This window comes from Panthera leo, chromosome C2 (genome assembly GCF_018350215.1).
Source record: "Panthera leo isolate Ple1 chromosome C2, P.leo_Ple1_pat1.1, whole genome shotgun sequence".
NCBI lineage: Eukaryota > Metazoa > Chordata > Mammalia > Carnivora > Felidae > Panthera > Panthera leo.
In genome coordinates, this window is record NC_056687.1 from 19,050,435 (window position 1) to 19,078,373 (window position 27,939).

At 39.5% G+C, this 27,939-nt stretch overlaps 1 pseudogene; it reads right to left on the reverse strand.

Moving 5' to 3' along the window:
• Nucleotides 1-4,318: 4,318 nt before the first annotated feature.
• Nucleotides 4,319-4,831, reverse strand: LOC122229226 (annotated as a pseudogene).
• Nucleotides 4,832-27,939: the final 23,108 nt, after the last annotated feature.

Genomic DNA, 27,939 nt, shown 5'->3' on the forward strand with positions numbered 1-27,939 from the left:
AGTCTAGTGGAAGGGTTGGGGCACTTCATTATAGCCTGGCAAAGGTGGAAGGCTGTGTACCCTACTTGGACTTTGCTGGTGAGAGTACGATTGGGGGGGGGGCACAGTTTTGTCTGTGGTATTTAGCTGGATTAGGATGCTTATTTTACAGAAGTTTTCTGTCTAGCTGTGATGTTCCTTTGGATAATGGGAGCAGGTTTACTGTAGCTTTTTTTTTTTTTTTTTTTTTTTGGTAGCTATTGGTGTTTCTGAATTCCTGGCTTATCCAGAAAGCAGTCTGGAATACCTGAAGCAAAGAAAGCACAAAATCCCAAACCCAAAAACCTAGAGAACTTACCACTGTGTCTTTCCATGGTTCTCAAAATCTCTAGCCAGACTTCTTTGTTCTCTGTAGCTTTCAGGATCTTCTTACATTGGTTTTATGTATAATGTCTCTGTTTGTTTGTTTATGCTCTAGTTAGCATAAGGAAACTTAGGCTGGGGAAACTACTCCAGCTCCATTTTTCCAGAAGTAGAAATATCTCCGATGTCAAGATAGAGTAACTTTGAGGTTTTAGAGGCTCAGTGGGCTCTCCTGAGACTCTCATTTGTGGTTATCTGTTTTGGTCTTAATGCTGAACCACTCCGAGCAGTATCTGGCTGTGTAAGAGGTGTGCCTCCTCCTGCCCAGACACTACCATGTTCCAAACCCATTACCCGGCTCCATCCTGATATCCTTATGTACGTATCTTCTCATGTGCTTCTACTGGGTCCTTCCCAGTGTCTAGTCTACGTCTGTCCTCTGTTGAGAAACTGAATAAAAATTCTCTGTAGGATGGAGAACGAGTACTAAGAGGGATAAAAATAATCTCAATTATGCTATAATTTGACATGCTCTAATATTTGTTCAAGTCAAATTTAAATTTATCATTTAGTGATTTTGTTTTTAAATGGGCATATTTGAATCGCCCAAAACAACTGTTTTCTCGAGAGAAAAAAGTTTCATTCTCTTCGTAAGGAGACTGTTGTATGTGTGTTATATTGCTGAATAGTAGAGAAATACTAAATAATATTGGAAATAATAGTGTAAATGAAAAAAATCTCCACTTAAATACTGTCGCTGTCTTGTTAGAGAATTAACTTGCATAATTATTTTTAATTCCAAATGCCTCCATATTGGCCATCTGTTTTTTCCTGACATTGAGAGTCAAGAAAGACGAGGCAGAAAGTACGTGAAATAAAATGGTTCCTAATGAAGAAAGTGTGTTTAACCTTAGAACCCTAATATCAAACCCTAATATTAATTAAACTAATATTATGGCTTCATGATTTTCTTTCAAAAATAATTTCCCCCCTCTGAAATGTCTTGGACAAGCTACTTCTTACTACCAGCCATGTCTCAAGGGATGTGTACTGACTGGAAATTTTGAGCTTCTATAAAAGTGTTTATTAAATTTTTGAATAATTGTATTAAATACCAACAATAAGCAATCATCATTTTCATGTTTGTTGAGCAATTGCTCCTTGTTGAACCACAAACTTGGGATACAGAATTCAGAATAAAGGGCAAAGTACAAGAAGTTCTTTGCATGGGTAATGTATTCATAGATACTAAGAAACAAATAAACCAACCAATCAACCAAACAAACCTCAACTAAAAATGAATTGAACATGAAAATAGCATTAGAACAAGTTTAAAATACCTGGGGGAAAAATAAATCATAACAACAGTGTGTATTAAACACATTTTTTTTGAAGAGCTTATGTCCACCTTTTCTCTGCTTTATGCAACTTTCCCCCCTTTAAACTTAGAATGGTTTAAGGGGAAGAGGGTTGTTATATCATTTTATTTTTCTTTCAGTTACAAAGGAGACATGAGAGTGTGGAAATGTCTTCAGGACTCATATCCTCCAACTACCTGTCCAGTGAGGATATCCCTTCTAAGGATCATGTCTGTCTAAACTACAGCAGGAGCAGAGAACTGCTCCCACTTTGAGGCATGACTTTTTTTCCCCCTCTAGCTTCAATTGGTGGAGAGTCTTTCCTCATACTAAGCTGAAGTGTTCCTCTATGTTCTAGTTTGGCCATCGGGAGTAATTCTAGGCTCTCTTCCGTATGATGGGCTTCAAATGATGTTTTCTTTTGTAGGTTCAATATTCTCAGGTTCTTCAGCTATTCCATTTTGATAGTTATTCTAGACATTTTAGTACTGTAATAACCTTTTTCCTTCAATGCTCCCTAGGTCATAAATGTATCTACTAAAATATGATTAGAAAGTCAATTAAAAAAAAATTCATTTCAGTTCAATTCAGGGAATAGTTATCAAGCACTTTTGATGTGCCAGACACTCTGTTGGGCCTTGGGGGCTATGAGAGTGAACACGACCATCTGTCCTCCTGAAGATCACAGTTAGCAGAGACAGATATTCAATGAGTAATTACAGCTGTGATGAGGGTTATGGAAGAAGTTGTAAAGTTGTCTAAAGCAAAGGGAGTTTAATGAATCCTGGAGAATCATGGAAGGCTTCTATGATGAGGAGATGTTTCAGTGAAGTCTTGAAGCATGAGTAGAAATCAGCCGGGATGCTAGAGGTTCAGGCAGTGGGAATGGCTTCCTCACGGAAGCCTTCAGGTTCCCAAAGTCCAAGGGAAGACACTGTTTAGGAGGAGGATTCCACGGTCTCATATCAGTGCAGAGTCTTGAGTGGCTGTCACCACTAGGTATTGGAAACTCCATTGTTCAGAAAGGAGCAAGCCCTTGACTCTTCTTTCTGTGTGTGTTCCCTGGCTTTCACACTGACGCCTCTACTTATTTACATCACAGTTTTAACAACTGCCCTGGTTATATGAACATATTATCTCAGAAATAAATGCTTCCAAGGTTTTACGTTTGGAAAAAGTGCTCAAGGCAGACAGTCACTCTTTCTACTTGGCTATATTTATGTGCCACATGGCCAATCAGATAAAGACCAAAAGGTGTTTAATAGATTTAGCATAAAGGAAGTCATTGGTGACATTCCAAAGAGCTCTTCGTGGCTTGGCGGGAGAGGAAGTCAGATGGCAGTGGGGTAGAGAGTGAATAAGAGGGGAGCTAGAAAATACAGAGAATGCAGACACTCTAAAGGATCTTGGGTGTAGAAAGAAGAAAAGAGATGGGATAAATATCCAGAGGACAAGAAGAATAAAGAAATGTCAGGGTTTTGTTATTTTTTTAAAGGAAAGATGATCACAAGATTAAACATTGCTGGAAGTACACGACTATTTATTTGAAAGTGAGAAATATGGGAAAAAGTTTCCCCCAAAAGAGGCCTTACCTATGACCTTTGGTTATTTCCAATTTGGTTTAGAAGGTAAATATGAAACATAAGTAATGGCATAAGAATAAGACATCCTATAAAAAGAACTTTTGTTGTGAACTAGTTGTGTGATGAGAAAGGGAAGAAAAGAGAAAAGAAAATTGGGTACTATACATTGAGGTGACAATGCTTTCAAAAGGTGGTAGCAAGCTAGAGACCAATGTGGGCTGGAGGTTTAAACACAGAAGAGAGCTTGAAGTTCATCTCCTTGACGTTCAATCAGTTTGACTTTAGGCAAGTTATGTAGCCCTTCGAAGCTTCTGCTTTCTGTTTGTAAAAAGGGGATCATGATGCTGAACTCACACGCTTTGTGTTTGTGAAGAGGAGATAGCTCTTGTAAAGCTCCGACTTTGATTAACGTACAATAAATGATAGTTCACGTAAAATAATAGAACATGGGACTTGAATGGCAGAGACGCTATTTCTCTATCATGGTTTGCACATAGTAGGTGTTCACAAACCACTGGAGAGAAAAAAGAAAAAAAGTGAAATGCACAATGTAAGCAAATATGTGAAACTTAAAAAATATATGTGAGGGCAAATGATGACAAATTAGATGGATCTAAAGTTCATTGTGTTCACGATATTAGGAAAATCTGGGCGATCAGGGTACTTGGAAGCTAACTCGGAAATGGTAAATCATGATATATGTGTTAATGACATTATCTGTTATAACAGGTATAAATCTTAGTTCAGAATGATCCAGAAATGTAAGAAACATAACTTGATTCTTCTATATAGCAACTAAATTTTTCTTTGAATTTTTTGTTGTTGTTGCTGTTGTTTAGTTTTTATTTTATAATTGTAACTTAACTCTGCAATACAGCTAGCCCTGGAGGAGAGTAAGGAAACTATGGAACCCACAGTACTACAGTGAGAGCACAAAGATTATGGAATATTTCAAGCAGATGGGGGTGAAGGGGTGCTTTCCTGTGCTACAGAAGGAATGGCCTGATAGTTAAGATAAAACACAAGTCAAATTTATTAGGTTTGTCCATAGTCAGCAATGGTGATCTTCTTCCTGGTCTTGCTGTTCCTGGGCCCAAAAGTCTCCACAGCTTCCACAATATTCCTGCCCTCTTTCACCTTGCCAAAGATCATATGCTTGCCATCCAACCACTCAATCTTGGCAGTGCAGATGGAAAACTGGGACCCACATTAGTGTGGGTCTAGCATTTGCCATGGACAAGATGCCAGGACCTGTATGCTTCAGGATGAAATTCTCATCGTCACATTTCTCCCTATAGATGGACTTGCTGCGAGTGCCATTGTGGTGTGCGAAGTCACCACCCTGGCACCTAAATCCCAGAATGATCCTGTGAAAGCAGGAGATTTTAAACCAAATTCTCCATCTCCAGTGCTCAGAGCACAAAAGTTCTCAAAAGTTGTTGGAACTCTGTCTGCAAACAGCTCGAAGGAGACATGGCCCAAGGGCTCGCCCTCCAGCACGGTGTTGAAGAACACAGTGAGGTCGCAGGTGGCCTCAGGGGGCAGCATCTGCAAGACCTCTTTGAATCTTCAGTTCCTGAGGCCATCAGACACCTACACTGTCTCTCTTTTCCCTGGCTTGGGTCTAAGTTCCAGGGAGATGTATGCAATTTCAAGATGTTATATGACCTATTTTGTTTTTGAATCATCCATCCACAGAAATATTTGCTGACCAATCCATGGTTCCATTTAGTCTTTGCTCTCTGATCCATATAGTAAACTCTTGAGACAACTCTCATTCTTGTCCATCGAGGGCCTCAGGTCCAATGGATCTCTCTGGTATTTTCATGTCAGGCTTGAAAACTGAAACATCAAGCTTTTATGCTATTCCCTAGTAAGGGACTTCTCCTGGGACGTATCTATGGCTTCATTTGCCTTGATGCCTAAGTTGTGCCTTTATCACTTCCTTGGGTTTATGATCTAAGAGAAGGGGCAAATATCCATCTTTGTTCTCTGTCTCCCAGACCACCTCAGGGTCTTGCCTCCTCAATGAAGTTCTAATATGGAGAGCAGAGTCAATACTATCTCTAAACCACCATACTTTTTCTTTCTTCTGTCCCCCAGCCTAGTAGATTACTTTTCTAGTATTCAGGGAAGATCCCTCCCTTTATAATTTTTGATAGCTCCCCCCCCCCCAGATTCATTTTTGCCCCTCAAATAATCATTTTGTGGCATTATGATTTTGGCAAATATAAACCAGGCACTCATAGGAAGCTTCTGTTTTCTGCGTTACCCTGTCACGCCTGTATCCTGAGGAAATAACTAGAATAGACAGATTATTTGCCTGAATTAGGTGAGCAAGTGGAAAAGGGAAAGTGGGAACTTTAGGAAAAATCCATTCATATTTCAGCATCCTGTGATAATGACAATACATTGCATTACCTTACAATTTGCTGCATAACTTGTAAAAAGTAAATTGATAGAAGCCCTATATTGGTTATTGAAATTTGATCAGTCTCCTCCAGCAATGCACTTTTAGCACATTTTTATTCATCTGAATTCTTTATCCACATTGTTTGGAAACAAATTCTGTACAAATTCCTTTAGCTCACCTGATGAAAATTTAGACTAGTTGTTAATGTCTGACGATCACAATTCTGAGATTATAGTGGCAACATTTTTGGATGCTCATTACAGTTCATTTTACAAAGGAGATTACCCTAATCCAGACTCTGTTCTGTTGGAAGAGTCTTGGAAAGTCAGTATTGATTTTTGCCCAAGGTTTCTTGGTCACTTCCCAAGGGCATAAAATCACTCTTGGCAGTTTTGTGCTAAGTAGTATAGCATATACTATTTTTACTTACTTAAAACTTTATTCAATATAAAAGTCAATTAGCAGGTTGGAAGATTCCCAGTTTCAGTCAATGCCTTCATGGAAATAAATTTCTGATCTGTGCTTTGTATCATTGGCAAAATATTAGGATGAATTTCATTTCATTTTTGAATCTAAGGAGTGTTACATGGGTTTGTAATTGCTTTTGTTACCCAGGCAGTTTCTCTACGAGATATCCTCTCCACACCAACCTCAGGATAAAAGCTGGCATCCCTCAGAGATACCTGTCGGATTTGATGTTCTAGCATCAACATTTTTAATAACACGGCACAATGAAATTGGGGATTGGCAAGGTGATGACTCATGGCATAAGTATTCAAGATTGCCTTTCTAAATGTCCAAGTAAATATTCTAGGTTTTGGACATAAACCTCCAGTGCTATGTAGAAGGATTCACAGTTAAGGGTAATACAACCCTTTGGGAAAGTTCCTAAAGAAGTTTGTGATCTGTACTAGTTGCGAAAGCCCAAGGACGAGTACAGCTGTAGGACTTCTTGCCCCCATGACAGCAGCAGGTATGTTGTTAAAATATACTATTCAAAGTGCGTGTGATGTTATTCTTGAACAATTGATGTCTCTGGGCCATCTGGCATTTCATGGGTAGGCACTGCACCAGCACCATGTGGTGAGGTGCCAGAGGCAGGAAATTGTGGTTTATTTCATTGTTTTGCTAAGAAAGACTCAGAAGTCAGTCATTGCATGACATTTCTGCAAGTGTCTTCCAGTTGGAGAGAACACACTTAGACAGTGGAATAATGAAAGGGTTGTGCAATGAGTTTGTATGTGTGTATGTGTGTGCAATACATAAAGTCACGCCAGGGGTATGTGAAGGTCTGGTTTTGTTTCTGGAGAAGATAGAGAGTGATATGACTGCTAGCACACTTCTGTTCAAACTGAGTGAAGTAATTCAAGGAGGCACACATCTTAAAAGGTTAGGATTCCATTTTTCTGTTTTCTTCCTAAGATACATGATATATACAAATGAGGGACACCTCTTGAATCCTGCCTGAGTGTATCTGATATTAGTCCTGCGGTTCAGACACATTCACGTAGGATAACACAATAAGAATCCTAGGTGTCAGGGCTTTCATCAGGAGCATTAGAAAATTCCAGGCATAATCTTGCAAAACCACCTTACTTGTAATGTCTCTCAACAGGTGTCAGTTTCATGTCTGTGGTAGTGTTTGTAATAATCAAAATCATTGCTGCACTTGGCCAGAACGTCGCAGAGTGGCTAACTACAGGTCTTACTGTACAATTATATTTAAAATCAGAATGATGGACTTGAGATTTTCATGAGTTAAAGGGACCAGGATGATTTGGGCCCTGATGCCTATTACGTGTGGAGAGGGGCAAATTACTAAACCCACTAAACCCGTATCAGTTTCATTATGAAATCAATAATAACTTGCTTAAAGCATTGTTTTAAAGATAGTTGAGAAAACAAGTATGAGATCACAGACCTGGATTTAGGGTTCAATAACTTTTAGTTGAATCTTTTTAGGTAAATTTCAATTAACTTAAAAAACCCCCATTTCTAATGCGGTTTTAAATGAATAATGACTCCTAATAGAGTTTAGAGTACAAGGGGTGTGACTTTCTATTTGATTTTTGATTTTATTTTTTGAACAATGAATATCATTCCCCCCCCAGATTTTTGGTATGATAGAATGGATAAGGGTTTTGGATTTGTGTGTGTTTGAATTTTCCATTTGTTTCAGCCTCTTAGATTTTAAGAGATGGGTGTCTGTTGCAGGAGCTGAGAGGTTGCAAGAAAGCAGTAGCGATCAGCTCTGCTTCAGCAAAGTACAGAGAATGTGAATTGCCTAACAAGGTACAGGCTTTGAATAATGTTGCCTCTGAAACTCATTCATTTGTGACAACACGTTGGCCACTCTTACTTGGCACAATGTTAAAGATACCACTGATCAGTTTTCTTTTTTTAATGTTTATTTATTTGATGAGAGAGAGAGAAAGAGAGTGAGAGGGAGGGAGAGAGAAAGAGAGAGGGAGAGAGAATGAGTGGGGGAGGGGCAGACAGAGAGGATCCGAAGCGGGCTTTACACTGACAGTAGAGAGCCCGATATGGGGCTTGAACTCAGGAACTGTGAGATCAGGACCTGAGCTGAAGTTGGATGCTTAACCGACTGAGCCACCCCGGCACCCTGCACTAATCAGTTTTCAACTGGGTATTTGGGCCACATGGACGTAGCCAGCCTTCAGTTTCCAGAAACTTCTCTGGGTCATTTGGCATTGCTTTATGTTGGGCAGGAAAGAAGCTAGTCATCTGAATGCTTGTTTTTGAAAAATTCTCAGTCCTGAATAATTGAAGAATCACACATTTTTATTCTTAGAACTCACTTGATCATTTTAACATTCGATCATTTATTTCTTCATGCATTCAAGTTTTTAGTTATTCAAACATTCATACATTCACGCATTCAAGAAATAAGTTAAATGCTGGCACAGGTAAGGCATTGGGCTAGATCACCTACTCTGACTAATTCACCTGGACGAATGTTCAATGTGCTCGTCAGGATTGTGGGAGTCCCGGTTTGTATTAGGGCTCTCCAGAGAAACAGAACCAATGTGTTTTTTGTTTGTTTCTTCCTTACAAGAAGTTGGCTCATGCAATTATGGAGGCTGAGAAATCAAAAAATCTGAAGTTTCTAGGCTCAAGACCCGAGAAGAACTGACATTTTAGTTGGAGTCTGAAGGCAAGAAAAGAACCATCATCTTGGTTCAAAGCAGTCGGGCGGGAGGAGTTCTCTTTTGCTTGTTTGAGAGCCAGGCTTTTTGTTCAAGTCTTCAACTAGTTGGATGAGGTCCACCCACATTACGGACCTGCTTCACGTAGTCTAATCCAATATGAATCTCACTTTAAAACACCCTTGTGGACACATGCAGCATAATGTTTGACCAAATATCTAGGCACCCCGTGGCCCAGTCAAGTTGAGACGTAACACTAATCACCACACTGTTTTCACTGTTGAAATAATAAAATGTTGAACTCAATAAAACACCATATTATAAATCAGAATTCGTCTTTAGAATGCTTATTTTCCAGAGCTTGATAGTTCTTCTTTAGAGAGTCTGTCATTTCCTCTCAGCTCTAGGACTTATTTTGTTTTCTTCAAAATTCCAAGTACTCCTGAAAGTTATTGACCAGTGTCCTGTTTTAGAATCCTCCTAAAGTTTGTCTATTTACCTGTTATTAAAATTTTCAAATATAAATCCAGCCCTAGGAAGGAACAAATGTTACTTCAACTTTTTAAAACTCATCAACATCTTGAGGACCATAATATTTAAGAGCACATTTGTCTTATATTACATATGTCCTCAGATATTTCAAACTTTCCTGTGTGCAGAATTTCCACTGGAATGATTGTCTTTATTCAATTGCCATAAAACAACTCCCACACCAAGAAAGCCGCCTTGGGTTTTTACATATTTTAAGCAGGTTCATAAAAAACAGGTCCCTTGCCCTTTTGTAGAGAGAAAAGAGCAATAAATATATTTAATATCATTCCAAGAAGTGTGAACATAAAGTGAACTTCATGCATCTTGATTCTAATTGCAAATCATTCTTGCTCTGTTATGGTCACGTCACAGATAATCAGATTCAATCAGAGGTTACCTTTAAGAGCAAATCCTTGGCCCAACCTACTTATTTTCTCCAACTTTCTGGCTCTCACCCTCCTCCGGCACCCTCAGGGTCTTTTGTTCTCCCTGCTAAATTCAAGATCTTCCCATGGGCTCTTGCTGTGGCTCCGGGGTTTGGAGTCACTCAACCCGAGTCTACAGCGATACCTCAAGATGAGAGGAAATAAGTGTGACTTCAGCTGAATCATGCCCTTCAGTGAGAATGCGTGTTAACCCATATGCCCTTTGGTTTATGCTCTTCATCTAGTTAACGGTGACAATTTAAATCCGGTGAAAAAAGATTGTTAAAAATTAAATTCGCTTTGTGTTAAGATACGCAACGAACCATGACCATGTAAATAACTTTTTTTTTTTTTAATACTTTGCTCCAAGGTTGGCCCACCCTATAGCTAGAAGAGCTAGCTAGAATAGATGTGGCGTCCCTTGGAGCGATGTGCCCTATGCTGTTCACCATGTTTCTCCTGTGTTCTGACCTGTTGACAATAACAATAGACACTTAGGTGGTACTTATCACATGCCAAGAGCCGTTCTCCACCCCTCCTCTACCAAAAAGCGTTGGTACCCTGGGAGAAACTCTCAGTTCTCATGTGGTGGAACTCACACCCCCCACACCCTGCATTCTCCAGGTGGGAGTGTTTTCATTATCATTTCTCCACTGACTTCTTTTCCCTGCTAAAGTATCTACCACTCAAAATCCCACCAGAGGACACAAATCTTATTCTGGAAAACTATATATTCCGGAACAGGTCTTCCTAAATCTCACTAAAGAACCCTTCCTTCCCCTATGCCTTAGTTCAGTTAACACCTTAATTGATGAGTTTTTCATTTCAGTGATCAGAAATCTCATACCCTTGTTTTAGGTCTCTAACGCTTGACCACTGAACTTCCTTCATAAATAAATTCCATCTGCCCACAAGGCAGGCATCCAGTGGCTTATAGCTAGTTGAATTTTATTTTGAGGGCTAAATTACGGACAGATCTTTCTTCCTGAAATTAGTGAAGACTCAATTTGTATCGAATAAAAAAATTGACTCCATGAAATCAGATATTAGATTAAAATGCTTTTAGAACATTTTAATATAATTATAAGATGATTAAACTTAAATTCAGAAATTGAAAGGATAATTTTTTTTAATGGAACACTTATTCTAAGTAAGACTATTAAAAGATTACATTGAATAAACAATCTGAAATTTCAAATGTAAGTAATAACATAGATTTTTAGTGGAGATTTCAGAGGAGATTTTTAGACATCATAATTTTCTGAAACTGGCATATATTATAGAAATAATTAGTTGCAGATTTCTAAAGTTCTAAAAAGAATCCATTTAATCTCTATCTCTTGTGTATTATGATGTAGAATGTATTCATGTCCAGATTCTTTCTTTAGGTGAACTGCTTGACTTGAATGAGACAGAATGTAACTGAACATTGATGGAAAGGTTTGAATATTTTTGACAGTTGAAATGGCTTCAGGCTTTCTACAACATTTATGACTTTCTTTTTGGTTTTACAGCAGTACTTGTGTAGGTTTTGTGTATCGCTCATATTAGCTCTCTGGAATTGAGAGATGAGGTGAGGCCTGGAAAACTCCCCCAACAAGGTCAAGTTCCTGTTGACTAATTCTATGATTGCCAAGAACAGTCTCTGAGTCCTTGAGGCCAAAGGCTGTGGTACAGGCTCTGCTTGGAGCTGAATGTGGTTTCTGAGAGGCTTCAGCTCAGGGGATGAGGAGAGGCTCCAGGAGGCCTTCAGTCACACATTCACAAACCAGTGTGATGGGGGGAAATTGTGGGGCTGGTGAAGGGTCTGTGGGTGTGATGAATGTCTGAATGACTCATGGGGGAGGGGAGTGTTAACAGGACTCTCCACCAGATGCCATTTGCTATAATTTTCATACGATACACTTGGAAAGCCCCCCTCATGGAAGAGAGGTTACTGTTATTTGTCTCTTTCAAAAGGGCTCCAGTAGAGAAGAGCATTTTCATTTTCAAAAGTCCTGACATTCCCTGAAAGGCTGTCTAACTAGTCTACGCACCTCAGCCCATCCCCTCGCCCGAAATATCGTTGCTTCTCCCTCTTTGAGACTTGCCTTCCTCCTACTGCAACTTGAATCACATGGGGCCCACACTGGGGTCAGCTGTTCATCACTTCTTTCAGCTGCGTCTTAGCTACCCAAGGTTAAACTCTCTACTTGGGTCTTTGCTTTATATTTTAGTATTATTTTAAACACTAAATGAGCTTGGAGGACTTGTTTCCCCTATCACCCTGCCATAAAGGTAATAACTTCTTATCTTAGGAATGTTGGTAAAATAAAAAGAAAACACAATTATTTATGGTTCCACTCGACCAAAATAAACCATTGTTTATAAACACTAATTGTCCTAGCTCCTCAGCTCCTACCTTTGGCCCTGCATACCACTGTGGGACTCCTTTCAGTGTGGACTTTTATCATATAACTGTTTTAAGAGTTGCACATATCCACTTTAGATAATTCGGCAAATGAAAAAACTGTATGTACAAGAAGACATACCCACCACCAACGTTCACGTTCTAGCACCTTTCTCCACCAGTCACGGTTCACTGTTAGTATGAAAGAAGGTTTCTTTTATTGCCAAAACTTTCTATAAACATTACTTATGAAAGCTGAATAGAAGAGAACATTTTAGGGATCTACTAGATCCCTAAAACAATGTCTTCAGAGTATTTCCAGTCTATTATTTGGTGAAGAAACAAAGCATATGGACCATCACTGAAAAGCCTGGATCCCAGAGTAACTTCTTGTACACAATCCTGCCTTTTCTCCCTTCCTTTTGTAGACTTTGTTCTTTAATAAACGTCTTGTACCCAAACCACATCTCCAGGTCTGTTGCCCAACATCCATATCTATGACATTCAAAAGAAGCCAGAAAACTTTTGTCTCATTTTGGTTTTTCCTCCAGAGTCCTGCAAATATGAATTCCCTGAAAATGTATGAAGAGTTACAGAAAGAAATGGTAACTTGTATTCTTTTAGTCCTTTTATATACTTCTTACTGCTTTGTTTTATCTGTATCTTTACAGATATTTATCTTTTATTTTATCTGTATCTTTATCTTTTATTTATTTGTAGTTCACATGGGATATTTCAAAACACAGATGATGATTATTTTTCACATAATAAAGAGTATGGAGTACCTTACTGAGGGCAAGGTGCATATTAAATGCACTTCCTGTTGTTGCTAAGAAATAAGACTGAATGAATAAATTCTATTTATTTTATAGAAGTAAACAGATTACAAACTCGAGGCCCTTCTCTGAAGTACAAGTTTTCAATTCAGACTCCAGAGAACCTCCTAATTGTATCAGACCACACCTGGAATGAGATTAGGAAAACAAAGATCCCAACTTCTGACAGTGTTTGGCAGAATCATGAATGTGATGATTTTCAAAGTTAGGATGTTTGAGTTAGAAAGCTTTTATTTAATGTTCCAAATAACCTTGAATTTTCCCTAGGTTTGTTAACCAAAAATTACAGAAAGAAAGATTCTAGGAGCTTTTCACTGGCCATGGTCAACACAGACAGAATCATTTACAAAATTGCACAGGAAAAATCACAAGTAATGTTAATTGATCTAATTTTCTATGTGATTAATAAAGCATTCTGCTTACTATTCATGTGTGGTTAGAGATGTGACTTTTTTTTTCTATAGAAAAATCCCCAAGGGGGTGATTTTCTATTATATTTTACTTTTCTCTGTTGAGCATTGTTTTGAGAAAACTTTTTGTTGAAGTACCACACATGCAAAAAGGTGCACAAATCGCAAGTATACAGTTAGATGAATTTTCACAAAGGGAATACACTCATACTGCCAACGGCCTGACCAAGAACTAGAAACTTGGTTGTACCACACAGGCTTCTTGTGCCCTTTCTTCTCCTCCTCCTCCTCCTCCTCCTTCTCCTCCTGCCCCCCCACCTCCTTCTTCTTCTCCCTCTTCTTTCTATTTTAATCACCCAGTACTCATCACAACAGGTGCACTTTTTGATCCCTATTGCACACTTCTATTTCACCCATCCCGACCCACCTGCCCTCTAGAGATGTGAACTTTTTATTCCCCTCCCTCCTTCCCTCATTGCCTACCCTCTCGTTTCCTACTTCCCTTCTGCCCTCTTTCCCTTTTTTCCTCCTTCCTTCTCTTTCTTCCTCCATTCTCTGTTTTCTTTTATGGAATTTTCTTTTCTTTTCTTTTTTATTTTTTTAAATTGACATCCAGATTAGCATAGAGTGCAACAAGGATTTCAGGAGTAGATTCCTTAGTGCCCCTTATCCATTTAGCCCATCCCCTCTCCCACAACCCCTCCCGTAACCCTCAGTTTGTTCTCCATATTTATGAGTCTCTTCTGTTTTGTCCCCCTCCCTGTTTTTATATTATTTTTGTTTCCCTTCCCTTATGTGCTTATGTGTTTTATGGAATTTTAAAGGGAGCTTTCAAGGTATAATATAAATGTGTGCTACAAAAGAGTTTTCTTTATATTACTGAGATATTACATATCAAATTACCATGGGATCCACCATTTCCCATATTTAAATGAGTATTTCATTGATCACAATAAATTTGTTTTAAAACAAATATGTTATGTGACTATTGAATGGTATTTTAAAACTAATTCACAAAAGAGTTTGTGTAAAAATCAGCAACCTTCCATTCGTGCCTGTGAGCTCCGCGGATCATTATCATTGAAATGGAGATGTGGGGAAGTGGTGTATTGACAAGGCCTAAGTTCTGGCAACTTTGGAGATTTTCTCTGAGGAGACATGAAGACTGAGCATTATTTCTCCCAACACTGAGCTGCTTCTTTCCCAGGTTGGCATTGTGATGAATAACATGAGCAACCTTGATATTCTCTCAGATTTGATTCTGGTTACACCAGTGGGTAGAGATAAAGGCCTTAACGAAGCGAAGCAATTTGGACTCTGACTAGTGAAGTGTGAGGGAGAAATAGATCAAATGGTTTCAGCTACAGCACTGGGATAGAACAGAGGGAGTATTACAAGGAGCAGCTGGAGGGTTTGATCTCGGAATCAACAGCTTCCGCTTGAGGGACACATCGTAGAGGGTCCTACCATCCCTTTGCCCATGTGAAAGACCAATATTTCTCAGGCAGCTTAAATTTTTGTAGAAATGAGAGGATGGCAGGAGGCCAAAATAGGAATTTGCATCAGGGCCAAAATAGTGTCTAGAGGACAATTCAGTCTCTTTTGTAGCAGTTTGGGGCCATTCTTCAGTTTCAATGTCTGACATAAGCCATGGCGACTTGTCAACCTGCCTACTTCAGTTTGCATGGAGTGGGCTGGAACTCTGATGAAGAGGGTCATGAGTGAGCTCGTGAATATGAGTTAGGACTCCTATGACCTGAGAGGTCTGACAACTTAAGTACTTTACATTATTTATGGCCATTCTATCACCAGTGTTAATATGCCTGCACAGGAGATGGCAGTTTCAGGGTGCAGTGATTCTTATCTAATACCATTGATTGAAATTGTCCTCTTGAAAATATGAAACAAATGACTAGCAAGATCAAAAGCTCTGATATTCCCCTTCTGCCTTCTCTCTCTATTTCTCTCTTTTTTTTAAATAAATTCTAGCTCCAACATGGGGCTCCAACACATGACCCCAAGATCAAGAGTTGCATGCTTCACCGACTGAGCCAGCCAGGTGCCCCTGATATCCCTCTTTTTGAGTGTTAGTTATGGGTAGAGAAATACAGAAGATAGGATACAAAGGCAATTTTCAGGAAACATCCCAGAAAAGTATTTATTCAAAGTTAAGGAGTTTTGATTTTTTTTTTTTAAAAGTTGGATTCACACTCAGTGTGGAGCTCACCGTGGGGCTTGAACTCATGACCCTAAGATCAAGACCTGAGCTGAGATCAAGAGTCAGACACTTAACCCGCTGAGCCACCCAGGTGCCTATAGAGAGTTTTGATTTTATTTCTTGGCTGAGAGGCACCCAGAAGAATAACTAAGAAGGGGAGTGACACTGTATCTGTGAGAGAGGACGTTTCATCAGTCAGAGGTCTGCAGGATGTAATGGAGAGAGATACCTAAGGAAGGGGCAGTCAGTTGTCAAGGCATTAGCCCAAAGTCCAACTTCCAGAAAACTGTTTTCAGCCCTAGAAAAGGGTGGGCCTGAGATAAATCCTCAGACTCTGGAAGCCAACAACCTCTACTCAGACTGAAGGACATGCCCTTAACTTGTATCCTCCATCCAACATAAGGATACCAAATACCATCTTGTGCAAATGAGAACAAATCTGTTGACATGAGACAAAGCACAGTCAAGGGGATACCGGGACTGGTAACATGTCTACTGTAGGTATCTGGGTAGGGAAGTGTTGAGGGTCCCCGCAAAAGGACCGCAGCCAGCCTCTTCTCAGAGCACTGAGACCTCCCAGCAGGAAACTCAGTGGTGTCTCAGACCGCTGGGGTCTGATGCCATCTGGTATAGTCTGGCCAAAACACTAGTCACAGCTCTTCTTCCGACTGACTTGGTACTGATTCCGTTTTTTAATCATCTTGACCTACCCGATCCTGCATGGGTGTTCATGCATGATCGAGCCACTTCCGTCAGTGACAGATTGGCCCCATTGCTCCCTGGCAGAGTCTCATGCTCTCATAGCCAAAACAATCCAGGAGATATGGGTATAAGTCAGTGGTAGCGGGAAGGGAGAAAAAGGTTTCCATTAGAGACATCTGGAAGGTTGAAGGGACAGAATTTGGTAGTAAACTGGGTGTGGCCATTCTAGAAGAGAGAAGAGTCACTAGGTCATGGTGTTCAAACTCTTTTGAGTTCTAAAGCTAAGGATAGTGTGAAGCTAAGGATAGGGTGTAAGGGAAGTATGAAGGCTTGAGAACGTAACTGTGGAGAATGTCTACATTCATAGGTCTAAAAAGAGAAGGAGGCTGGCAAGGAGCTGGAGAATGAACAGAAAACATGTCATAGGAATGAGAGGAAGAGGAAGCTCTAGGAGGGGTGGTCTATTGGATAGGAGTGCTAGTTTGGCACTAATTCTCCAACTGCAATAATTCCATTGTTGTTGGAGAGTGTATGGAGGTTTTTACCCAAGAAAGTTCAATAGTCAAATTTTAACTTCAAGAAGATGATTTTGGCCACACAAAAAAAGTATTGGGTTACGGGAGAAACTGAAGTCCAGGTGGCCAGTTAGAAAATTAGGTAATAAGAACAACCCTGAAGACCTTAAGCATCTATAAAGCTGAAGAGAAAATAATCGTTTTCACTTTGAGAAAGAACTTTCCATTTTATTTTCTTGCAGTGAAAAATGAGGTGAGTGAAATTTTGGTAATTCAAAGCATATGTCTTCTGTTTATAGAATCCAGGAAAATGGGTCGCAATGAAGATCAGTGTCACAGATGATTAAGGATGCTTTGTGTGAGAAAAATAGAAAGATGTCAAGAAACTCAGGACACAAAAAATATAGGATTTCTCAGAAACAAAGGTTGTCTTTTTGTACAATTGTCCCATGTAGGAAAAAGAGAAAAGAACATTATTCCCCATCCTTGAGAACATGACAGTAGAAAAGAATGGTTTTTAAAAAGACTTTTTTTCTGGAGACTCTGGCTCCATAACTTTTGACTATTTCAGATACTTGTGTTTACAAATTGAACCTACTGTGTCCTAGGACATCCATTAATCAGACATTTTGATACATGAAATGATTTATTGGGAGCTCCATTAGGGCAAAGAATAGATCGAAGTCTATAAAAGTACCAAATTCAGGATATCAAGTAAAATGAGCTGAACGTTTGAAGGTATTCGGTTCCTGTTTAAATTTATATTATAAAACCTTTGCTAGTTTAAAGGGAAGAGGAAAAAGTGGTGGCAAAAGAAAATCAAAGGAAGTGATCATATGAGGAAACGAAACAAAAGGGAAGAGGCTGATCAATTAAAGACACTTGGAAAATAGTCAAATGGGGTGTATGAGTCAGACGCTGTGCTGGAGACTGTGTGTACAGAATTAGGATATGACCCTTATCTGTTGTAGATTAATAACCACAATAGTAATAATAAGAATAATAAATAGCAGTAGCTAACACTGATTAAGCATATGCTATTTACCAGGTAGTGTTTACATGTTCATAAGTTTTCATTTACGTATTTATCACAATAACCTCATGCAGCAGTTACTACCTCAATGTTATAGATGAGGCACAGTGAGATTAGGTAATTTGCCCAAAGTCACACATCCAGCTCATTCCTGCCTCCTAAAATGTCAGAAAGACACCAGTTGTGTCAGGCAGGCTTGGCTGGGTTATGCTATGGTAATAGCATATGGTAACAGATTTTAAAAATCTTAATTGTATCTAATAATAAGTTTTTTTTTTTTTAAACTTCATTACAGGACATTTGGTCTGCTTCATTTCTGGACTTTTCCTGAAGAAGCAGCCCCTCTCTAGGACGCTGTTCATCTTTAGGCAGAGGAAATATAACGCCATGGAAGAACCATGTGATGGCTCCTACAGCTTCTACTGGGTGTGGAACATAGCACTTTTTCTCACATTTCTGTGGCTTAAGTAAGTCCATGGCAAGGCTGTCAATGGTGAGAAGTGCAATTCTTCTCTAGGGAGGGCCTTTGGAGTAAGAGGTCCCACAGGGAGGGATTTTTGTCTTTTTGTTGTTGTTGTTATAAGAATCTTTAGCTTTGCAAGCATGCAAACCAAGGAATAGTTGATTTGATGTCATTTCACACCGATGAGTTAATGTTATGACCCTGAAAATAATTCTTGGCAGTCAGTATTGACTGGGGAGTGACAGAGTAGTAGAGAGTCATGCAAATGGGGGACTATGAAATTGAGAGTAGCTACTTCTCTCTATGACCAGGAAGGGCATCAAGGGCACAGCCCAAATCCTTGCTGACCAAGGCACCCGGAGGAAGACTGAATTTCAATAATATGTCCGGTCATACACGACTGAAGGGAAGGGTTTACTGGTTTGAGAGCTGGTAGGGAAGGGTAGATCAAGCAAGGAAGTCACAATCTCAGGATCTGGTGAAGGCTGAAGGCTTAGTTCAGTTTTCAAGGGAGGAAACTTATTTTTGAGGGGGAAGGGCATGCCCTGAGTTCCTTTGTCTGAAAACCCCTCCCCTCCATGAATCCCCGGGGAGTATCCAAGGAACTCGTGGCAATGTATGCAAAGAAGAATAGTTACAGGTAGTCCTATATATTAAAATGTAGAGAGATAATGGGCTCAACCAGATCTATACAAACCAAGCAGTTAGAACATAAACCCTTGCAGACAGTTAGGTAAAGCAGACACATGAGAAAGGAGAAGGACAATTTAATTCTTGAAGTAATGTTAAATTCTAGCCTGATCCTTTTGGGTAAATGTCTCATTTTCATGCAAATAAATCTGTTTTAAGGACTCTAAAAGTATTTCCACAATGATGTAAATCGTTCTGGATGAATTCAATAAAAGCAAGTAATGATCACCTTTTTGGAACTTCGAATAAATTCACATCAGTTGAGGGTATAACATTTAGAAATAAGACAATTTATTTTCTTTTCCAATGCTGAGGACCTGTAAAAGCTATGGCAACAAACTGGAGCATTTGGGAAATGGAGACAAATATAAGTTTTAATCTCATCCCTCATATACGCGACAGTTCTAATATTTGTGTATTGTTTATAGTTTTTCCCGTATACATATAAAAGCTGTGTAATTACAGACTCCATTTTCCATAAACAATCTTCCATATTGAAGCATAGTCCTTATGATCATAATGGCTGCAAATAGTCCATGGCATTGACATAATTTAATTCATTTAGTTTCTTTCCGTTTTCATCATTATTAATATTATTGCAGTAGATGGCTAAGTAGAACATATGTGTTAAAAATTTTGTTTGTGGTTGTTGAAGCAAAATTCCAAAACTGGGGTTACTGGGCCAGAGGTTATACATACATTATGACGACATGTAAATTGATTTAAAAAAATGACTGCATCAATTTAAAATGTGAATGCAATTCACTACATACTCACTGGGTTTAGGAATTATATTTAAAGACCATATAAATTGAAAAATCAATAGGAAAATATGGTATTTTGTGTTAATTTTTATGTTTGAATACTTGTGAGGCTGAATATTGTTTCATGTGTTTATTTACCAACAGCATGGATCGTTATTCATTCATTCGATCCTTCTTTCATTCAGTCACTGCACAAATACTTTTTTGAGCACCCACAATGTATGTGAGAGGCACTATCTCTGTTTCGGAGCACACAGCAGTGGAGAAAACAAAAATCCCAGTCCTTATGAATTTTGTTTTCTGGGGTAAAGAAGATAATAAACATAACAAGTATTAAAATTGTGTAGTATTTGAATATTGTAACTGTTATGGAAAAAATAAAGCCGGATAAACATAAGAAATTTGTTGGGAAGAAGTTGCATTTATGAGTAGGGGTATCAGCGCAAAGTAAATGTTGGAACAAAGACTTGAATGAGGTGGGGCAGGTCCCATGTAGGTATTTGAGGAGAGAGTGTTGAGCCAGAAACGCTAAATCGTCCAAAGCCCCAAGGGGAGGCATGTCTGATGTGCTGGAGAATCAGGCCAGTTCAACCAGAGGGAAGGGAAACTTTGACTTTTACTAGGATGATGTTTGTCCGGTAGGAGGAGGATAACCAGAGAAAAAACGAAACCCAACAGAAGAAAAAGTTTCAAGAAAGAGGTTAACAAAGCCAAAATTAGCCAAAATATCCAAGGTGAAGAAAATGGAAACAATATTAACCACATTCAATGAAGATGAAGGCGGCCACAGCTCAGTCACGTGGTCACAACCCAGCTAAAGAGAGGCACTAAACGGAGTGGAGCTGTGAGCCCAGAATGAAGAGAATGCTGATGGTTTACAAAAAGCTTGCCAGCTTTGACCTCCAGTGTGGAATCAACAGGCATCATTATCAACTGGGATAATTGGGAAACTATCCCAGGCCCGTCCTCCAAATACGAGATCAACATATCAAGGGATGGGTCCTCTGAATAGTTTTTTTAATGACCGTGTGGGGCATTCATATTTGGAGACCACCGAGGGAGTAATTTATCTTTTGGAAATGAAAATGTATCAAAATGGTTCTTAAAAAAAAAAAAAAAAAAAAATGAATAAAGTGGTTCTGGCTATAACACAGAAGAGCCACGAGGTGGCAGAAGAACTCCATTCTGTAAGCCTCTTGCTCGGTGCCTTAGCTCACCTTTCTCGTTCCTCCAGTTCCCACCCTCCCCGTCCCCCACTTTTTTTTTTTCTGGTTTGTTGGCTGCAAATGTATAGAAGTTAAGTTCCTTAAAAGGATTGATGCTAATAGTCTAGGTAGATCTCAATATTAAAAAATGTATAGAGAAGAAAAATACCTAGAGTATCAAGTTAGTGAACTATTCAGAATTAAGGCCATTAAATGTAACTTTTTGTTTTATGTTGAAGCAAAACGTGTTAACTGAATAAAACTAGATATTAGAAGGTCAAATAACCATAAATAGCTTTTTTTTTGCTGTGTCATATAATTTGGACATATTATTAATATGCACTATATATGCTAAATTTATTCTTAAGAAAAACGTTAATTTTTGTTTTTATGAAGCTAAAAAACCCTAATGGTAATTTTATACACTGAATTCCAATGAGAAATGTCCTGGACTCTGAAGAGTCAAAGGCTACTGGATTCAAACATATTCTGTTTGGATCCAGACTCCACCTCTTTGGAGATTGACCTTGAGCAAATTTCTTACCACTTCTCCGCTTCTGCTATAAAATGAGGCAATAATGCCTAGTCTATAAGGATGCCATAAAGAGTCAATGATGTCACAGGCAAGTACTTGATGCATACAAAATTAGGAAAGTAAAGTAGATTAAAAAAATTCCTTCCTCTTTTCAAATTTTTCCAAGTGGCAATTGCTACTTGTGTTTTAAGGCAAGGCAGAATGCCGGATCCTAAGCTAGACGTTCAAAAACATCATGCTGTTAAAAGATTTCAGACTTGAAAACCTGTGTTCACTGTTCTGAAATATCTCTCTACTTCCTGTTAGAAAACACAAGATTCTTCGAGATGGATTTTTTTGGCTCTATGTTTTGTAATTACACATTTGTTATATAAAGGGTATAATGACTTATGTACTATGGTGTTATTCAACACATTGTAGAAAAAGGAGAATGAAGAATGTGCTTTATCAGCAGGCAAGGATTGTCCTCTTTATCCTTTATCCTCTTTATCCTTGCATGTAATTTACTAAAGAGCTGACAAAGTCACAGCACAGGTGGCCTCTCACCAGATTATTCTGCAGACAGTGAAAAAACTGACACTGAGCCCATGCTTTCCAACGTGCGTCCACGTGAGAAATTGGATGAGCTTTTATACGGATTCATTTCTATACTATGAAAGAATGGGGTTGCTCATAAGAAGGAGACATAAAGGCCTGTGTTCCAGACAAGGCCACAGGTAAGGATGCCACGAGAATGCTTGGCCGCCCAGTATGTAAACAATGAAATGGCTTCAGATGCATCTTTCATTTGGCTGCAAAGGAGGAAGTCATTGAAACACAGATGAAGGAAAAGTTCTGAAAAAAATAGGAGGCACTGGGAAAAATATAGGCAGTTTGGGTCGCTGATCAAAGAGCTGGCTATGTGAGATACATGTAGTGATAGTTTGATACGTATGATTTAATTGTAAGTAAATTTTGTAATAACTATCTTTAAATCTAAGGATTGAAAACCTTAAGAGGATTTTAAATGTATAGTTAATTTTGGTACAGTACCCTGATGGACTTGGACATTAGGTTTCTTAAGTCCGTTTGGTGAACATAAGGACCAGAGGGGAACACTTTTGGGAGAACTTGAATGGGAGTGGGGGGAGACCCTAGATTTCACGGAGCACCTCTTTATTCCTAAATATCAAATATTGCCTGTAGTGGCTGGCTTCTACTTCTCAGCTAGTTAGCAATCATGAAAATGGAAATTACCTTAGCAGATTGTTCAGAGCACGTTCTAGATGTAATTGAATAAGAGCCAATGTCTTGCTTCCGCAGTTGGAAAGCCTGGAATAATCTTCTCAACCTCTACTATGGAAATTCTCCCTGTTCTCAAGGTGTCTATCACGGGAAACCTCCATCTTATTTTTCCTGTGCTCTTTCCCCTTTCTGTGTCCCCATAGCCATGAGTTTATCAAATGGTATCCAGAGACACAGCTGCTTTTTATAACCTCTGACATTGGCGTATGGTTGTGGGTTTGGCATTTTTCTCAACTCCCAATATCAACGAAAATCAAAAACATTTTCTCCTCTCTGTGCACTCTCTCTGTCTATCTTTATGGTGGTAAAATAGACAAAATGTAAAAGTTACCTTCTTAGCCATTTTAGGTGTACGATTCAATAACATTAAGTAGACCCACATGGTTGTACAACCATTGCCATTCTACTCTACAGTTTTGGTGCATGTGTGGAAGTTTTAGGGTTTCTTACATATAAAATCATATTACCTGTGATTAGAGATAAATTTATGTCTTCCTCTCCAGTTTGGATGCCTTTTATTTCTTTTTCTTGCCTACTTGCTCTCGCTAGAACTTCTAATACTATATTGAATAGAGGCCAGAAATAAAAGAACAAATATGATATGATTTCACTTATTTGAAGACCTAGAATAGTCAAATTCACAGAGACAGAAAGTAGAGGAGTGTCTACCAGGGCTCTGGGGAGGAGTAATGAAGAGTTATTGTTGTTTAATGGATATGGAGTATCAGTTATGGATGATGTAAAAGGTTCGGACGTGGTATATGAACTTTTGGCTTAAGGCACTACTTTCAGAGGAAAACATTCAATATGTGACGTTCTTTTGTTATGATTATCAAATAGGAGTCTGGGAACCAAGGGAGCAGAAGTAAGATTGGCTCATTTAACTATCACTTCCGGCAATTCACTTGGGGAGCGGATCTGTCCTCATAATCTTAGGCTCTTCCAGAATACAACCCAGTAAGACTTCCACTGGATGAAGTTGTACCACCCCTGGTCACCCCTGGATCCTCATGTTGGTGGACCAGCAGGCAAAGACAGCAATTACTATATTGGTGGGGAACTTGAGTCTGATTATCATGAGGAGGTAGGTCTGCTGCTACATAATAGGATCAGAGAGGAGTAGGTCTGGAACATGGGAATTCACTGAGTTGCCTTTGGTGCTTCCCTAGTCAGTGACAGCTGTGAACAGGCAACTGAGTAACCTTGGCTAATAGACGGAGGAAAATCCTACTGGGGACAGAATAGTAGTGATAATACCCATCATGGTAGGCTTGATCAATTAAGTGAAACAGGAAAATTAAAAGGCTCTTCTGAGGACATACGTGAATTACCTTTCAGTATTCCCTAAGAAATTCCCATCACATGCTTAGTTTCCTTCATTTGGAGATTTTCTCATTAGCCCAGTGAATGATTGAGTAGAATTAAGTATAAAAATTATGCCAAAGAAGTGTGGTGTATATTTTGCAGTTATTAATTGGCATCCCAAGAACGAAAGAGTACACTTCTGCCTTCTAGAACTTCTCCCTGCTGGATGCCTGATAGGGAGAATGATAAACTCAAGATTAATAGCCAGAAGAGAAGTAGAGTACCATTTCATCAATAGTGAAATGTCAACTTATTAAAGCTCTCTCAATCCAGGCTCATCAGCTCAACCAAAGCAAGACTCCTTTTCCCCTAAATCTAACACTGTTCAATTACATGCTCAGAGGGAGAGAGAGAGAGAGAGAGAGAGAGCAAGATTCTGGAGAGGAGTCAGGCTTTGCCTGGATCTGCTTACTTTGCAAATATGGAAGGCAGGAAGAAAAAGCAGAGAGCTTTCAGCAGCAATACTCTTTAAGGACAGGTTAATATTAAGGTACCTAGTACAAGGTGCCTATGAACATCTCCATTTCTGAGGATTAGCTACTCCTCTCTTGTGGAGACTTCATAAGGGTGGGTGGGGGAGCAGAAGTGGGTGGGTGGGGAGACTGGAAGTGAAAGGGCCACAATCACACCTTGCACCCCAGGCACAGGCGGTGCGTGAGGAGGGGAGGAGGAGGTGTTTCCTTTGCTCCAAATGTTAGCACTAACTGTGTTCCCCCTTGTGCTTGGGGGATTTCACCTCAATCCCCCAACGCTTGATCTCCTGCTCAAGCTCTTAGTACCTGATGCATTAAGCAACTACCTGAGCCTGGAAGATGTATGCAAGGCAGTTAATCAAATGTTCAATAAGAGAGTCTCAGCTGAGAGCAGAGAAATCTGTAGTTCATTTATAAAAGGACTTTGCTGGACCATAAAAAAACCAAGGTAAACAAGATCCTCTGAGATTTACCTGAGAATGCAGAACACGTAATTCTTCACCTGAACCTATTCCTGTGTTAGTCACAGAAGTGCAGTTTACATGAACTATAGAAGATAAAAATGAATGTGCTTTAGCTGCTTCTCCTTCTCCTCTCCTCCTCCTTCTTCTCTTCTTCTCCTTCTCCTTCTCCTCCTTCTCCTTCTCCTACTTCTCTTTCTTCTTCTTCTTCTTCTTCTTCTTCTTCTTCTTCTTCTTCTTCTTCAGGGAAGGGGAGGAGGAGGGCCATATCTGTGGGCATTTTATCTGTGGAATCCTTTGAACAGGAGATTATTTATAATTACTCAGAACAAATACCGTTATGTACTAAGTAAAATCTCAGTTGTGTGCAACAACTCCTCTGTGAAAATGACTGTTCAGCCCAGTCAAGTTCAGAACATACGTCCAAGGCAACTCAACCAAATGGGACTACAGCATGTCCAGATCAGCCCATGATCCTACTGAACTGTTTCCCTTGGCAGCTGTTAGGTGTCTGTGGCTAAACTAAAGCCAGGAGGTAATGGTGACCATGTGAAAAAGGGAATCTCCTGTAGTTAGTGACTGGCAATTAATTAATAAACTTACATCTGCAGAGTACCTTTGAGCAGATTATGATGCAGGAAGTTTATTTGAATCAGATTATGCAGGTTGACTCTGGAAAACTGAATTTGCCTTGAACATGTCTCTTTTTCCCTTTTTAAGGACTCTGCTAACCCTAGAGTCACTTCTGATTATGGAGAAATATTGTTATTTTGGAAGGAATCTGGGATTTGGAGCTAGAAAAATGCTATGGTCTGAATGTTTCTGTCACCTCCAAAATTCTTATGCTGAAATCCTTAAAGCCCCATGTGATGGGATTAGGAGGTGGGCCTCTGGGAGGTGCGTAAGTCATGAGAATGGAGTCCTCAGGGATGAGATTAATGTCCTTATAAAAGTGTCTCGGAGAGCTAGTTTGTCTCTTCCCCCATGTGAGGACACAGTGAGAAGGCGCCAACTATGAACCAGGAAGAGAACCCTCACCAGAAACCAACCATGCTGGTGCTTTGATCTTGGTGCCCAGCCTGAAGAATCGAGAGAAACAAACTTCTGTTGTTAATAAGCCACCCAGGCTGTGGTATTGTGTTATAACAGCTCAAACAGACTAAGACAAAAAAAGTGATATGTGGTTCCCGCTATGCAGCTGGCCAACTGTGTGGCTTTGGGTAACTGATACAGCCCTGTTGTGCTGGCACTTCCTCATCTTTAAAATAAGGATTTGAGGGGCGCCTGGGTGGCTCAGTCGCTTAAGCGTCTGACCTGGGCTCAGATCATGATCTCACGGCTGGTGGGTTCGAGCCCCGCGTTGGGCTCTGTGCTGACAGCTGGGAACCTGGAGCCTGCTTCGGATTCTGTGTGTCCCTCTCTCTGTGCCCCTCCCCTGCTTGTGCTCTGTCTCTTTCTCTCTCTCAAAAATAAATAAACATTAAAAAATTAGAAAAAATAAAACAGGGATCTTAGGGGCGTCTGAGTCAGTTGGGTCAGTTGATCATTTGACTCTTGATTTCGGTTCAGGTCATGATCTCCTGGTTCATGGGATTGAGCCCTATGTTGGGGTCTGTGCTGACAGTGTGGAACCTACTTAGGGTTCTCTCTCCTCTCTCTGCCACTCCCCTGCTCGCACTCTCTCTGTCCCTCCCAAGTTAAAAATAAGCATTAAAAAATAAAATAAGGGTTCTAACAATACCTATGTTATAGTATAGAATATCAAGTGATGTGTATGAAGTTATTTATAAGTAGTAAAGCGCTGTCTACCTCCAAGTCCCAGACTCTCTTCTCTTCCTGGGAAAAGCTTGGGGACTTCCACAACATGAAAGGGATGTTACAGATTGGAAAATTTACCTTTTCTTATGCCTGTCCTTTTGTCTGCCTTATTCTTTGTCCCATTTGGAGGGCACGATGCCATCCAACTGTGCGTGGTTGTACACCTCAATAACAGCTCTGCAGAAATTGAACTTAATGTATGCTGCGATACGTGTCTGAAAATCAATGAGCTGTGCGAAGGGAAATGCCAGTTCTGCCGCCCTCCCAGTGAAATCAAGAGAAGACAGCTGTGCCCATAAAGGAGGCCATTTGAAGAGTTAACATGGAAGACAGCCCGACGTAATTGTGAACTTCTGTGGAACTACTCACAGACCATGCTCTAGAAATTAATAAAAGTACTAAAGAAGATGGGAAGGGTATACAAAATGAAAGCCAGATGAATGAATTAGTTTTCCCGTCTGGTTCAGCAGCATTGATTCCAAAGACTGCTAGGTTCTGCTGGTCTATGGCTTAAGTGGTATTTTGAATGATTTACACCAAGGCTATGTAGGAAGTCAAAGCCAAAGCAGGATAAAAATAAAGGATGATTACATTTGTGTTTCTGGTGGGTAAAAACACACTGGAAAAGAGAAATAGACTGATAATTAAAAATAAAGAATCCCTTATGTTTGTCGATAACTTGAAAGCTAACACACCATGTCTGTCAACATTTCCAACATTCACTGAATTGCCAAAGAGCTTCTCATCTACCCGAATGTTTGTTTGTTCATTCACCCATTCATCTAAAAAAAAAAAAAAATCAGTTTCTTCTATGTACCAGATAGCAGACTCAGAGCTTAAATATACTCCTCATTTAATTCTTAAGACAACCATTCTCAACAGGCATTATTACTATTCCAAGTTTTTAGTCCAGGAAATCGAGATGCTGAGCTCTTAGTAACATGTCAACGTGATCAGTT